The sequence below is a fragment of the Ambystoma mexicanum genome, chromosome 6p, assembly GCF_040938575.1.
Source record: "Ambystoma mexicanum isolate Mex_15411 chromosome 6p, UKY_AmexF1_1, whole genome shotgun sequence".
NCBI classification, from domain to species: Eukaryota; Metazoa; Chordata; class Amphibia; order Caudata; family Ambystomatidae; genus Ambystoma; species Ambystoma mexicanum.
Window position 1 is genome coordinate 595,237,411 of NC_090935.1, and position 15,538 is coordinate 595,252,948.

Genomic DNA, 15,538 nt, shown 5'->3' on the forward strand with positions numbered 1-15,538 from the left:
CTAAGCAAGTATTCACTACTTCTGCTAATACAATTTTACTTGACTAAAGTGGAACCTTTCCTATTTTATGGCATAGACATTATACAGTTTAATCTGGGACAGTATCTAACCATTCTTTAAGGCCTCATATGGAAGAAGACTCTTGAGATATCAAATTGATTTCCTAATTTTATTGTTAGAGACGAGCAGAGGCTGATCTTCCTCCAATCTAGAGTATCATGGAGACAGCTATACAGCTACTCAAAAATGCTTAACCCCCTCCAAATTCTTTGTACATTGACTTGAGTAAGATCATCGAGTGCTATTCACTACAGTCACTTGCCATCTTCAGGGCCAAGATGAAGGACCTTCTGTCTCTCATTCAACATTGGAAGAGGAAATGATCAACAACTAGCGACGTCATTTAGGGGTTGCCAGAGGTTTCAAGAGCAACCTTGTTGGTTTGCAACCTCTGGGCCAATCCTGCGACCCCAGGCGAATCCACCAATCAGAAGTCTGCAAATGGGCTGGCGGCGTGGCTAATTTGAATCCGCGCCGAGGCACACACGTGACTGAGCTCCATTGTGCTTCAGCCAGACCTAAACCCACGTGAGACCTGTCTGCAATTTGCTGGTCCCCCACTACGATGTTTTCCAGAGTTACTGACTCTTAGGTGAGGACTGAGGCTGAGGGGTTAACAACTGTGTTGACTGAGACATGACAAGGTGAAGGTCACAGAAGTCACTCACGTCTAGGCAGGCCGGGCACACTGCTGTTCTCCCCTCATCACTGTTACTGTCGCCTTCTGTTAATACTATGCCCTCTGGCTCTAAAGTAGTTCTTCTACCATGTTTCTAATGCCTGCCTGGCAACACTTGTCTAATGGACCCTTTTCCCCTCACTTCATGCACATTACAGGATTAACCGGACAATCTCTGCTGTACAACAAATGCATAGGACTGCCATAGAGGAAGTAGAGCTGCCCCTTTGCCCTTTTCCGCCTATCCATCCCAGCTTCTATGCTATTCCCTACCCATACTTATGTGGGGTTTAATGGTAGCCCCAGGATCAAATGAACTGAAAGGCCATGTTAGGCCCAAAATGTGCAGAAATACCTTCTTGTCATGGGAAGGCACACTGGCAGACTGAACAGCAAGCATCACAAATTCCAACACTGCTAAGGTGCCTAGTGAATTCAAAAGTATGTACTACTGCAGTTGTATCAAGACCTATGTGAAAAATGAAACCAGGCTGCAGAGGGGAATTGGAATGGTACATTGTGAGCTGACCAACTGAAAAGGCAGTATTTCATTTGCATCTGCCATATATCATAATGCTGTTTCAAATAAAGAGAAATCCACATATTGATTGGGCCTTGCATGAGATTGATGTAGCCAAGAAAAGTTAAAGCCTTATTCTGCATAAAAAGCATGACATTTGCAAACAGAGAATAACCTTCACAAATATCAGTGTCTTTTTCCAGAAGCATGACTTTTAAGTTTCTATTTCCTGAAAAGGGTTCAGTTTCTATTCCAAACACTCAAGTGACCAGGAAAGTATTGGGGCCTATTCTCTGAGATAAGCAACAGATGACCATTAGTCTTGGGAGAAGAAAGGCTGATGACTTTAAACCAGGCTAATATCAATAACAGAGCAGTAGAGACTGGAACAGATGCTCCAAGGGAAAGTAAAACCTCAAACAAGAAATTAAACTTAGGGTACTGTTTGATGGTCAGAATCATATGTATGTAATTATGTTGCCATAGATTTGTATTAGGAATCACGTTTTGCCCACTAACTTTGGAGCCGTGATACTTACAGAAAGGTGGCATGTATCATTGTAAAGCTTATCCCAAGGCTGGTTTCATGTCTGAACCTCAAGAGTTACAACCTAAAATATATTTCTAGCTCCCCAGAAAATATCATGAGACTTAGAGTTGGGGAGGTAGGAGCACTGGGAATCATGTAACCGGGTGTATAGTCCATTGATGCAGACTTTTTATCATTTGTGAGTAAAGTGAGAAAAACCATCAGTCGGACTTGCAACCTCCTGCCAAAATGGGAGTTTGTTCATTATGAGCAGCATGATTAGAGGAACATAAAAATATATATGTTGTTATGTTTATTTGTAAAGTAAAGGTTTTGGTCACACAGTGACTTTTTAGGTGAAAAATGTAGAAGGGTAAAATGAAAACTCTGGTGGATGAATGCATCCCTCCCATCATTTCAATTACATAACACCAGGGGCCTAGCCACAGAGAGGGGCTGGGCTTTGGGGGTAGGGAGGACCATAGGGTTCCAATTAAAATTCAGGGCAAATAAGTTAACACCTCCTAATTTTAATATTTTGGAGGTGTGGCGTAGAGGTTAAAAAGTGGTTGCACAAGCCAGGAAGAATAGAACGGCCTGAACACCATCTGGGTGAATACTAAAAGAGAGTTACAGAGTTTAATCTTGCAGGACAGCTGCCTGAAGTCATCTGGGTGGAACTATTGAAAGCTGGATGGAGATTTATCATTATCTGGGGTGCAGCGATTGGGAAATACTAAAGAGGCTGGGATATTTACAATGAGATCAAGATAGAGGGATGAATGCTGGTGGCTATCCATAACTGAAGTGCCTGTCCAGATCCATGTGCTTAACCAAGAGAGGGTCCTGAAACGCTGATGTATTTTCCTGAGCGCCGAGCTTCGAAATTCAATGTACATAGTTTGTCCAACAGAATGCAGTGTGGGAATTTGTTTGATTTAATCCCTTCCACTTAGTTAATGGGTAGGGGTATTGAAGTAGACCCTTAGTATATGTTCATAAATAATAATTCAATAAATGCCCCATAGCTAAATAACACTGGGTGATTATGTTAACATTCAAAATTAACAAAACTCACTCACAGTGCGAGTAAAAATTATATCCTGTTAATGTAATTGTATACACCTATTTCCTTGTCAATCCCAGAATTCCCTAAAGGTAGGGGGTGTCCTTATCTAAAAACAAAATTCCCAATTGTCACCATTCCTCACACCTGGCCTTCAAGCAGAGGGTTGCTGAATGTAACTGACGGTCTGGGTTTTTGTGCTGGGTGGAGAAGTGCTTTGCTAAATGAAGCAAAGTGTAATTCCTAATTGAAAAATGCATGCTCTCCTGCGAGTGAGAAAGTGAACCTTGATAGATGCGAGATTTTGTATTGCTTCATGGTGAAGAAGGAAGTAGGGATTTATCAATCCAAAATATTATCAAAAGTCTGTGGTGCTTTCAAAACAATTAGCATTTTCAAGTGCAAAGGGAAATTAAACATTCAAAGCGCTGCATGTGTGAAATTGCTTTTGAAAATAGAGAAGGGTTGCAATTGGTTTCAATCTAAACCTTATCAAGGTATGCTAATGCTCATCATCTTGTAATGTGCCAGGGTATTGTTTAATTTTGACATTCTAGAGTTTTTGTGGGACAGGAGGGTTGAACTGATTATTTGGCCTGTGTTCCATGTATATGAGACTCAAAAGTGAAATTAAAAAAAGGGTGTTTTGTATTGAAGCTTTGTTGCACATAGAAGGAGGCATGTGTAATCATTTGGTGCAAATATTCATTGAAACTATTATTTAATAAATACATATTCTTTCTGTACCGTGGCCTGGTTCTTGGCTTATTGGTGGGAGAAGGGAAGGATCTATGTGGCTCTATATGAGTCATAGACAGGGCTATCCTGAATCAGACAAATTATATATTGTGTGGTGCTTTAACTGGGGGGGAAGGAATTCCCCATGTTAGGGGTAGTGTCTAACTATATTGTTACACTTATAATCCCTGGGGTGTGTCCCCTTTGTGCAGTGATGCGTTTCTACCCTTCTATTATTGTGCTTTCTAAACACAATACAAACATACAAGCATCTTGTACTGTCACGTCCCCCACTCTTTTCTCCCTACTTATTATACTGCTGTACATGGTGATGGCTTTGCAGTTAGACCTACCTTTGTAGGGGCCCTGTAGTTGTCATATTTCTGGGTTGTTTACAGGCACTTTATCTTTCTTCTCCAATACACTTATAAAGCGCATCCTTTGATCTTCTCTCTCAGCAAGATCGGACTGGCCTATAGGGCAATGTCCAAAATGCAGGCCCAACAGCTAGAGTGGGTCTGTGTTTTGAGCGAAAGTAGGCTAGTATTTTGGCCAATATGGGCCACGTGATGAGTTACTTCTTTAAAATGCACAAAGTCAACACATTTTACCCCCAAAACTCCCCTGGTTGAAGCTATTTAAATCTGTGGCCGAAGTGGGTGGGAGCAGTTCAGGACGGTGATCCTCTATTTTTTTATATTACGTTTTTCAGTCCCCATACTTTTATTTGGAAAAGAAACCATTCCGGAATGGTTTCATTTTAAAATAAAAGTGCAGGAAGAAGATGAAACAGCAGGCATGTTTGTTTTTTGCTTCACAATGAGCTAACATAGAACTGATGGGTTACTGTTATTTTTACTTTGGCCTGCATGAGACAAACCTCTTCACAAGCAACATCATAGTCCTGCTCCCGCAATAATCAGAATTTTTCTTTTGAATTCAAGCAAATTAACGTGAACATACTGCAGGCACAGCAGTATGTGCAGATAATGAGTAGGTAGGAGGGGTGGATTTGATCTTTAGCATGCCCTTTAAGAGGTGCGAATGGTGGGTGATTACAAAGGGGAGGGTGTGTAAAGCTGCATGCTGTGGGAGACAATGAATAAAAGGTAATGGGGGGTGCTTAGAATGCATTTAGCATTTTCTTTCACTGTGTTTATTTCTGCCTTTCCACAGTGGTGGGGATGGAATGGAAAAAATGCGGGACCCAGGTATGAGGTTTGTATTGTGCGTGGAATGGGGTGTGTCTTCTTGTCGTACATTTTGACCACTGATTTAAATAGTCTTTCACAAAAGGAGCGAATTGCTGTTTGCGACGGTGGGCCATTCCATTGGTGTCCAAGCCAATTTTATGCCCCAGTCCGACATTGTCTCTCACCCGCAACTAACACTTCATCGAGGGGTGGGTCTCCTCTCTGCTATAATACTTTGCATGCCTTCCCCTGCCTGCAATGATGTAGGAATTGATCATGTAGCCTCTCATCTAAGTGTGGTCCAAAATTTAAAAAAAGATGCTGATCCTCTGAGCGTTATGATATTATGTTCTACAGTCGCTCCTCTGCTTCGGTAAACTCATGCCAAAATAGTTACGTTCAATGATCACAATCACCCTAGCTTCATATGCTCTGCTTACTGGTTTGAAATTTGAAACATTTGTGAATTGTTCTTGGTCGCCCGTGCCCTGACAATGCTTCAACAAAGATGCTATGCTATCTAATGTATTGTTTGAGCCACAGGCTACATTCAAGTAGTGTTGCGCGATGACTTTCATTTAATGGCTGGTTCACAGGGGTCCAGTAAGAATTGTGGTGATGAAAGAAATTTCCTGGATCGCTGCTGAGCTTCCTCCTTCTGCCGTCCTCTGTTTCCGGTCATGACTAGCATCCGCTTCAGCGCCCAAGACTCAGTTGCCAGTGTCTGACCTAAAACGGGAGCCTAAATCCCTGACACAGGACCTTTTGGGTTAATATCTACTCACTACCGCTTGACCTAACTCAATGTTCTAATCCATGCCATCTATACCATTGTTCTAATGTTCCTGGGTGGCATCTTCCCAGAATTGGGTCTCTCCTGAGGTTGACAATATACATTGATTTGTTTGGTTAATGGGACATGTCTTTGCACCACTATAGCCATGCTGCATGGATCTTATATGAGAAGAATGGCTCTACACAGGGTTTTCCTAAACATGGGCGATCTAACCAACACCTTGCTGTTAAATTTATAATACACAGTTGTATCTTGCTCGCACTTTGCTGCTCATTGTGTAGATAGGGTATTTAACAGTTATGTTTTATTCCATCACATTCCCTGTTGCAGAGTGGAGAATTCCTTAATCTCCTCCCTGTGGACATAGATAGTACCTTGCGGCCTTCTGATGACTCTAGTGCTCACTGGGCTGGAGTTTCATGTTGCTAAGTCATTGCTTTGCTAGGCGTTTCTTCATTGCCTAGTGATGGTGCATGGGTGTGTGCAGCCAGAGCACAGTGCCTAGCTTTGTCACCCTGCCAGCTTCTGCCACATTCACGTTGTGGCAATGTACTCACTTAAATCATGGCCGACCACAATATGGTGCTGTCAGATCCCCACCACTTCTGTCTTTTACTAGGTTGCCAGGACCTGCCCTTTCTCCATTTGTGGGAAGTTGTGGTCCACCCAACTCAACAAGCCTTTGCCAATCTTCACCACCTGGATGGTTATGGTCCACCCACATTATGCTGCAGGGTCAGCATTCCACTTGTCCCCAGTTGCAATGATGAGCCCACACACTCCAAGGGGTACTATTTCATTGAAATACTGTACGTGACCCCACAGCAGTCTTCCTTGCCCAGCTCATCAACTCAGCTCATGAGCTGCTCGCTGGAACTCCCAAGTATGCAGAACCAGAACCATTGCTGTGTCCCAGCCAGTGACGTCACCAGAAAGCATGCCACAGCTATGCAAATAAATGCCCCAGTTGGGATCCATGCCCATAATTGCACAGGGAAATGAAGGAGTAATGGCCTGATCCTTTATCCCATAAAGTCTAATGTAGACCTTCACTCAGTAGTGCTATATAACTCTGCACTCTGCAAACATAGACGCTAGATCTGCCTCTCTGTCGCCACAATGTTGACAGCAATCGCACGTGCCCATGCACCATTTATTGAGTGTTCCTGGGATACAGTTACCTAAAAAAAGTTTCAGAACATTGAAGCCAATGACTTGGTAGAATAAATCTTTTTACTTGCTGAAGACTATCCATTCACATTAAACCCAAGTCTTCCTCTTAAAATACTTCTGCCATTTCACAATAATTCAATCTCCTGTTAAACCTGGTAAAATGTAGATATGCCTTTCTCTTTACTTGGTTTAGAGAAAAGGGCCATAGAGTCTAACATGAAGGCTCTTAAAAATATAAACAAAGGAGGCAATCACTTCTGCCTCAACATTTGACTCTATCTTTGTGATGACATCCCATGTCAGAAGCTGGATGATGGGACTGGGATGACCTTGGGGACCGGATGCCACCACCCGCCATATGATGTAAGATACAGAGGAGGTACATGGAGAATCCACCAAGCTGAGCAATCCATCATTAGCGCTGAATACATTGCTCACTTTCTAGATATTGACATGACCTACTCATCCCAGACTAGTGTGCCCAAGAAGGTAGAGAAGGGTTTCCCAAGAAGTAACTGTCCCAAAATCTATGACTCAGGGGGTGATTTACAGGGAGAAGAGAAACCCGCAAACCTGCATGGTCCTTTCTGAGATATCCAAAGAGGTCAATGTGATTTGTAGAACACTATGAAGAAAGGGTGCCTGGATAATCCCCTTGTCTGTTAGCAAAGGTGACCATTGGGAAAGCTATTGAGGTTTCAATTTTCTCCTTAATACCCCCCAGGAATTCCAGGAGGTAGAATGTGAGTAACTTCAAAGAAAGCAAACGTGATATTGCTTGTACCAAGCTGAACCAATATTATTATTCACAAAGAAGGAATGTTGTGGCCTTTGCAGGTCATGGACCCACTCATGTGGAGGTGATAGATCTCAGGGCTCAGAAACAGAAACATGTTTCAGAAACATCATAAAGGAATAGGTGTCTTTGCATGCTCACTCTCAAGTCCTCTCACAAAGAGATTATGAAGCCCGGTGAGAACAGAGGCAGGTGTGCTTATTAGTTTGGGAACTAAAAATGATCTGAACAATGGTAGGTGTTGGACAGTGCAATCAAGTGTCTCTGAATTCAAGATGCCACACTGGCTTAATAAGACCTCAGGGAGTAGGCCTGCACCACGGTCTGCCTGTAGACCAAAAGTAGCTGGAAGATTTGTAGTCACAAGAAGCACATGAAAGTGACAGCACCAGCACGGCCATCTGAAATTAATGAATCACTTATGCAGACAATGGGTGGATAAAAGAGAGCAGGAAGAAAGAAAGAGTGCGGCGGAGCAGGTAGGAGGAAAGTGGAGAGAGAAAGAAGCAGAGGATAAGGAGAGGAGAGGAGCAATATGGCGGCAGTGAAGCTGCAACCGATAGGAGAGGAGGAAAGGAGGTGAAGAATGAGGGGAGCATTTTGATGGAGGAGGAGAGATAAAAAGTAGCAACAGAAGAAAAATAAGTCATGGAAGAGCAATTCGGGGGAGTAACAGGGAAGACAACAAGTAGAGAGGAGGTGACAGAGTCATGATTGAGGTAGGCTGGAGGAGGAGGGGCAAAGAGGTGACGGTGATAAAAGCAACAAGAAGTAGTCAGGAGAAAGAAGGGAGACCACTAGAGATGGAAGGAGTAGCAAACCTAATGAGGACGAGGAACAGAAAGTAAAGAGAGAGGAGGGGAAAGAAATATAAAGAAGTGGTGCAAAAGAGGCGAAAGAGAATGTGGGGAGAAGCCAGGTGGGAAGAGAGCAGAAACTACAGACTACTACGATAGAGGAAAGGATTAGAGAAATAGAGAAAGTGAACTGGAAAAGGATAGTGCATTGTGAAACAGTGAGGGGGAAAGGAGGAGGTAGATAGAGACATTGGAGCAGAGACTGGAGAAAAATGGTAACAAATCATGAAATGCAAAGGAGGAGAGACGAAGAAACTGAGAATGAGGAAGCGAAGGCCAAATGAGGGAAAAATGGCATTGGAAAGAAGGTGGAGGTGAACTACAAACAATGCAAGGCAAGAGAGGGCTGTTCCAGATGGAAGTCATTAAGGAGGCTCTTAGCTTGGACGCAGAGTAGTGCCCAAGGAGGATTCTGACAGCCTATGAAGGTAAACAATCCCAGGGCATTCTGGGATCCTGCAAGTGTCCTCAAAAGCCTAATGCCTGCCCCCCATCTGCCTGACATCATCACAAGACAAGCAAACCTCTACTTCTGCCAAGAATGATGTGCAGGGCATTTAATACCCGAAATACTGTGAGTGACCTTTGTTTCCTGTCAGGAAAGTGGAGTGTATGGGAGAGAGGAAAGACTGAGTACCAAAGTACTACAAATAATCTTAATTTATTTTGTTCCATTGAATGCTCATTTAGTACCTTAATTTCAAACTAAACCCTTTTTGTTGGAATAATAATGACTGAATACGACAACCCGGCTTTGAATCATAAATTGATCCTCTAGCAATCACAATGTATCAGAGTTATTTTCTTACAACTTGCCACATGGGTCTCTAAAGAATAGAAGGGAGATTGGGGTTGTACACATACTAGTACATGTATTCCATCTAGACAGACCCTAGCTGATCCTAATCTTATGCCATGACTTTATGAGAGATTGTAAAATCTTGAGTCTTGCTTTCTTGTAGTATTTTGAATTCTCACATGTGTGTTCCCTGGTCCAGGCCCTTCCTTTGTAATAGCTCAGATCATCATTAGCATCTGTTCTAAAGATAATGTCATTTTCACCAGACAGATCAATTGCAGAGTTTCAGATATGGGAGAGAGAGGGACCCCCTTCTTCAAGATTCTTCTTGGGCCCCTCTGTCTGGGTGTGAAGAAATATGACCATGGCTGTAAAAATACACACAAATGTAGGCAACATTGTTATTTCCATAATGTCTGATTGATTTGAGGCACCAAATAGTCTGGTACATTCAGACCATTGCATGTATCTCAGTGATATTCATTTTGTAACCAGAAATTGTCCCAAAAGATATGAAATATCTTACAAAATAAGCAGATGTCCCTTTACCCATAGACTACCCAAGTTTGTATAGGCAGAATCTTCCCATACAGACAGAAAAAATCCAAATTATATTATTCAATTATTTTCAATTAAACAGTGGCATCAACTAAAGGAATACACTCTACAGAAACAGTTATCAAACTTCTTTCATACATTTATTCACAATATCAAAATCACATCGGTATCACTACCCTATATTTGAGTACATTTGACTAAAGATTTTCAACATACCATAAATTACATTTATGTACATACATCTGCAAACATTGAATGCGCAACACTAAAAGCAATCCGTCTAACTATGACAAAATGGAGGATTAAGCTTGGAACATAAGTATAAAACACCCCATTGATTCTTTCTACATTTTACTCCATAATTATATCCTTATAACTGTTTCCTTCTCACCTCTCTCCAACCCATTTCAACATAAAACGGCAGATTACTAGCACATCTTTCTCAGGGTACTATTATCTACAAGAAACATTTTTATTCTACATTACAACTGTCTTGCTACTACGTTTCTTCACAAACATTTCTACTAACAATTAATTTACTTACTTTTACTGGGTGCTGTAAAATCTGCAAAGAGTGCAAATGATAGAAATTGCTTTCACCATCTTGTCCCTAATAGGTGACCATTGTCAAGTGTACCCAACACCCTCCAAGATACTCACATATCCTATGCAGAGTACTCATTCAAGCGTCAAGGCCAATCATTATGAATTATTTATCCTCCTTTCAACTGCCTTCCAGTAGCTTATGATCCAAAGACCAAGGCCTACTAGTCTTACCATCATGAGACCACTTGACTGTGGTGGAAAGGGATTGGGGCATGATTTGATAATGTGATCCACACGTATTCAGACTTGGCTGCTACCACTATCACTGTTCCTGTATTTATAAGAGTGATCCTGCGACAGTGACAGCGTTATTTTCAAGTGCACCAATCCATGTGCCTAGTTTGACCCGTTGGAATACCCTTTTCCTAAATCCAACTTTTTTACTGCCCATTAAATCCCCACACACAATCAGGTACGTGTTCCAATCAACCACTGTCAATTCTAGCCTCACAAAAATGTCAGACTAGTCGAGAATTACTATATAGTGCATAATTCTCTGGAAAGCCTCATCCAGGAATTCAAAATGTGCTATTAGCCTCCTTCTTTCAGGATCTGCAAAATGTGTCACTATTCCCATATCAGGATGCTATTGCACAACGTGTACCCCCTTTGCGCATGTGCCCTAAAGAATGAAGCATAGATCACACACCCCGCCTACACAAATATTCACATTCTGCCTTTATAATATGAACCTCCTGTGGGCAAACAATATCGGGTTTGAGGACCTGAACATGTAGACTGATCATGGGGGTTTTGTTCCCTGATTTCAGTGTATTAATATTCCATCTAACTGGCTAAAGTCTACGTTTCATATTCATAATTACCTCTGCCAAAGGAAATGTCCACCCTAACTGCCTTTAGCTCCCTTAATATCTGTAAACAATGCATAAACCAGTTTATTTAATACAAATATTCTCTATCCCCTTTAAAACAAGCACCAAGTACATCAAATACATACCATCTCACTCCAGCCTCACTCACCCACACCAACCTCCCTCCACCCCCACTAGAATAAACGCCTATCTTTGCCCAATTGCCTCAGGTATGAAGGTTCATGGGTTGGAGACTCTTCACACCCCACCCCACTTTGAACCCCAGCCTTAAACAACAAGCCCCATGTTATCAGTATACTGCAAATACATGTATTATAGGCAGGGGCCTACAGAGGTGCCTTTTGTAAAGATCCGCCTGAAACAATTATACAGTTATCAAAGAGTGGAAATTGGGCCAGTGCAGTAATGAATTATAAAAATATGGCAACACCTACTATGCAATAACACCTAGAGTAAGGTGCTTAATAGCAAAAAAGCAAATAAATACATACAAAAGGGCCTACTACCCAAACATGAAGCTATTTCGGACTCTGACAATAGAAAAGGAGGAACTATAGTTGATGCTATTGAACAGATTGAACACCTACCTGTCCCCCCTGCCCTGTGGACCCCCAAGTTCCCCTATTGCCTGTCCCCTCCCCGCCCGACTCTTGACACTCTAGCTCCCGCCTGTCCCAACCCCTGTAATTAATGTTTTGCTAGCTGCTGCAGTATGAATTCCGATTAAATGTTTCTAGCCTTTTCAAATGATTACTCACCACACTTATAGACTGTTAAGTGACTTCAATTCAGCACTCCAACTAAGTCAATGCCTAGTCTGGGATGCCCAAGAGAAGCCCTTATTTATATATTTTTATGACAAGTTCATAGATCTGGATGATAAACCCCTGTATAACGACCCTCTCTTTGAATACCCCTGACCTCACTGAGCCAAGAAGTAGGTTTGTTTTGCAAATTAAAAGATTTATTTGAAAAATGAAACAATATATATATCACACTTTTATGAATAAATTAATATATGATAGCACACTTTTGAATATAATGTTGATCAACAATGGGTAATGCTACAATTGCACACTCTTTTCAATCAGTGAGGAGTTAGTATAGAAAGGATAAGGTAGCAGAGAATACTTTTATGGTTTCAAGGAAAAGCAATGATGGAAAGCATGCAGCACAGAAATAAACTTATATGGTTTCAACAAGAGATAATATGATCACTTTTTCTTTTGACAATTCACTCCCCCCTATGCAATATAAGGAGATGGAAGGCGAGCACACAGTTTTCAGGAATACAATCAAATGCAATACCAATTCCAGTTCCCCCCTAGCAAGCTTAGAGCAACCGGTATGCTTTAAAAGAGGCAGAAATACTTTTACATGTGATTTGCAAAGAAGTGAAAAATATGCTAAAAATTATTTTAATTCCCTATAGGAGATTCAGGGTAGGTGACAGCTACTTTGAAATAGTTCAGGTCAACATTAGCAATTAATCAGGAATGATTATCAGATTGAAAACGAATTTCAGCAGTTGCAAGCAAAAGACAGATATTTTTGACTGGTGGAGAAATTGAGTCAAATTGCAATTTGCGGCACTTTTTCCGAGTGCGTCGATCGCGATTACGGAAAAACTAAACTATGGGTTTGTTGGAAAGCTTAGGTTCTTAGCTTTAAAATGAAAGTTAAATCTCGCTCCTAGGACATGCGGTTCAAAAGATACGGACGATTTAGTGGAGGTAGATTCTCAGAAATAAAGTAAGATTCAATTGACAAATGACACTTACACAGGTTTGAAATCACAGAATGGACACAACATTTCTATGCAGTTCTAAATAGGTTGAAATGGATTGGAGGAGATTATTTTAGACTAAGAGATTGGTTCTGCACAGTTCTGGCTGGATACTCACACTATAAATTTGAAATAGGCTGTCAAGATCTGGTCAAAAGGTTTAGACTGAACTTCTAGCGGGTGGTTCTGAAGTCACAGTTATCTGGATCAGCTCTGCTCTGCTAGTCTGGATCTCTGGTTCTGGCAAAAGTTCTTGGCTAGAATCAAACAGCACAGCCCGGCTGTTTTATTATGATGTGCCCCTTGGAAGTCTGGGGTAAATCAGTTTTCAAAATTGTAAGGCCAACTGAGAATACTTTTAGCTTGCAGTAGGCCTTCTGCTTCAAAGTTCTGGAGTCTGGAGTCTGGTTTTCTAAGTTCTGGTCTCTGGATAGTGCCTGAATTTGGATGTCGTCCGTCAAAGTGCTTCGCAAGAAAGTGGAAAGTGAATGTGTCTACTCTCTTTTTATGTCTTTTGAAAATGGGTGGGAAGGCTGACTTTCTATACCCAACCCTCTGAGGATCCTGATAGGCTAGAGGATTCTCTGTTGCCTGACAGGGGAACTGAATTGTGAGTCATCCTGTGTCATCAGGCATCATTTTTATGGCATACAGAAAGAACACTCCCCTTGTCACTTTGCACACAAATCTATTTTTGATTCCAATGCATATTTATCTATGTACAATTTTTCTAATATTATATGTCCAGTTAGCATATTTTCTGTAGCGCCAAACCATCCGATCCGTGTCTTTGTAAGATGTTGTGTTCACTTCTGATAGAATTCTGCCCTTTTCATCCAGACCACAACCTCTAAACTTTTCCCGAATTTACACAAATGTGTGCAAGGAATATGGGCATCAGATGATGAAGTGTCAGATTTTTAACATACAGACATTTGGAGTAATACCCTATTTTCCGCTACTACCCCCCCAGAGCATACCATGGAGTCCTAACACCTCTTAAAATGTGCACAGAAAAATCACAGGAATAATGATATTATTGATATAATTTTGACAATTTTGTACTATGAATTATCCATCTTTTTAAAATTGTGCTCTGGCCCAGAGGGGTGTGGTTTCCCAAAGCACATGGGGGAATTTCTGGTTTGTCCACTTCCTCCAAGCTCAGCTGGCTCACAGAGGCAGTGCCCCTCCCATTTCCTTCCAAGAGGAAGCAATTTACGACCCCCTGATTTAGCAATTGCTTGGAGCAAAGGGAAGTTGATTGTTCTGTTTCCCTGCAGTCCCAGGCACCCCTCCCTTGATTCAATCAGAGAGGTGTGATCTCCTTTTGGTGGGACAGAAGAAGGCAGGCCAGGCCTGTGAATACAGTTGCTGGGCAAGTTTCAACTCCTGTCGGGGGTAGTTGCCGGGCAGAATTCAGTCCCTTTAAGCCAGGCTTCAGCCAAAGGTCACTTTTGTTCCCATTTTTTTTCATTCAAATCAAACTTACAATTTTGACACTTGCAGCTAGAACGCTGATTCTAAGTTCAAAACCATGACATTTAAGCAGTTGCAACCTATGTGACACTCAAAAGTAGGTCAATCATTTATTTTAAACATTTTGATTTTAGTGGCTTTAAATCCCATTTCACTTAAGCTGCTGACATCCACAGCTCAGCCAGTTTTGTTATGAACATTATTTTAGGCTCTTCATCTTTCCAGATTTTGTATGCACGCAAGACTTCATTCTACCAGACGTCTGCTGGTGTTCAGTAAGATTTTTGAATATCTCGCAATGTTTGAAATAGGCATTTTGAGCTTGCATTCAGAGAAACAAAGGTGATTTCAAAGCGCTTTTTGAGGTAACAGGCACGGCTGTATTTCCTTTGGCACCACGTTTCACTCATGGCGCTTCTGGCCGATCACGCTCACACTGGTGGGTGGCAGATCAGGCAACCATTTTGGTGTGCGCAAAAACTGCGCGGTTTTCCTGGGTTCTGGCGCAAATGTGGGCTTTTCGGCCATCTTGGATTTTCTAAGCCCACAGCACCAAATGTTGCAGCCTAATAACTTGAACGTGGGTCGATACACCTGACAAGACAAGAGTGAAAAAATTGTAATATAAATTAGATCTGCAATCACTCTTGTTACATAAGAGTATCAACCAAGGGAGGAAACACGTACAAGACCAATGGACCAACACAGAGATATCTGATTACTGTTTATCCCCCATGGCCCATCCTAGTCCCCATATATTCTCTGCTAATCCCTGTGCGAGTCATCTCGCAAGCCATGATGTACGCCAAAAGACCACAGATTATTACGAGAGCTAGCACATTGATAGCAGTAAGTACACAAGCCAAATCTGCAGTTGCAGTCCCGAGTGCCCCAGCGGTTCCCAGTTTAGTACAGCCACCGCTGGTAACCCCGCTGTCTTCCGCAAGATACTGCAAGTGCGCTGTATCCCTTAATGTGACATCCTCTAGCCCATTGCCCCTGCAAATTAAACAATTGGCCTCAAGTAATCGGGTGGTAGGTCAGCCTGATCAACTGAGTCTTAAAGACTT